Here is a 1617-nt window from a genome sequence, read left to right as displayed (position 1 = left end):
AATTGGGAAAAGGAAGGAGTAACCTTACCCACCCCTTACTCCTAAATGCATCAAGGATACACATTTCCATCAATTAATTCACCCAGGAGAATAGATTTGAATCCTGTTTTTGCCACTGCTTTGCTGTGTGCCCTTGGGCAAGGTACTTCACTTCTCTGGGCCCCAGTGACCTCATCTGTAGCATGGGGATAATAGTAGCTCCTCCTTATAGGTTGCTAAGAGCATGAGCTGAAGTGAATGCCTACACAGCACTTAGCATGGGCTTTCATTTCATTCATTCATTCATTAATTCATTCATTTATTCCACAGCAATTGGAATTGTTCTACCTTGTCTGCATCTTTAGGAACCTCCGTGAGCACTTGTGGACCAAAAGAATAAGGAGGGATGACCATGAACCCAAAGGACAAATGTCGGAGCCCAGCAGGACCCTGTCATCCACCACCTGGGCCCAGACCTTGGCGCATGCAGCCTGCACAGTCACCCAGAGGTGGATGTCAGCAGCCTTAATGTTACAGAGGGCACCTGAGGCTCAGAGAGGCGACTGACTTGCTCCAGGTCACGTGACCGGGGATTCCGGCTTTGGGACCTGAGCCCGATCATCTAGTCCAGACCGGACCCTCTTCATGGCCACACTGTCCTTCCCCAGAGACTTCAACTTAGCACTGGAGGCGGTGGTGACACCAACATCGTTCTTGATGTCATCTGGGGAATTATCCTTGCTACCTGGTTTTGGTCTAGAAGCATGGAATTGTGGTTTAGAGCTGGGATGGCCATTGTTGAATCCTGTCTCCATCTGCAGTGGACAAGACAGGGAAAGCAAGTGTCCTGAGGTCACAGAGTATGTGGCCAGGCCCTGGCTGGTCTCCTCTTCCTGCTTTTTGACAAAAAGAACAAGGTGAAGAGCGTTTGCTGTCTGGCTGTGTTTGCAAACACACCAAAAACTCTGAATACCTACAGGTGAAGTGTTTCGAGAGCGCTCCCGGGAGGACCCTGCCAATCCCTTGGGCACATCTCCAGAGAGGCAAATGCCCCTGCTTGGCTTCCCAGCTGGCCATGCCCACTGCCCATGGACAATGCCCCTCTGTGGGGTGCTGGGGCCCAGTGCCAGGGCCTGGGACTGCATCAGCTCCTGCTTCCTGCCATGTGCTGGGACAGCAAGGCTGGCTGCATCTCTGCAGGCCCATGGGTCCCAGACCCCACACCTGCCCTCAGTACCGCGTGGCCCCTCCTCAGGCTGCTGGGGTCTCTTGGCCTTGGCTCCACCTCTCTTCAGCTCCCAGGCCTTTGCTTGTGCCGTGTCCTCTTTCTGGAGTACCGTCCTCACCCCCCGAAAACCTAATCGTGCCCTGTCTGGGAAGAAGTGCAGGAGGGCAGGAGGAAGCCTGTGGAGGCTGACAGACACGGCTCAGATTCCTGCTCCTGTACTGACAGCCATCAGCCTTGGGAAAATTGCTTCTTCTCTATGAGACTGTCTCCTCCATTGTAAAATGGGACTATTTTGAGGGTCTCATAAGGTGATGAGAAATGCTTGGAACATCAGAGAATTCAGCAAGTGGTAAATTCACGCCTGTAATCCCGGCACTTTGGGAGGCCGATACCGGTGGATCACCTGAGGT

Source organism: Papio anubis, chromosome 16 (genome assembly GCF_008728515.1).
Source record: "Papio anubis isolate 15944 chromosome 16, Panubis1.0, whole genome shotgun sequence".
Taxonomy (NCBI): domain Eukaryota; kingdom Metazoa; phylum Chordata; class Mammalia; order Primates; family Cercopithecidae; genus Papio; species Papio anubis.
This window is presented reverse-complemented; position numbering follows the sequence as displayed.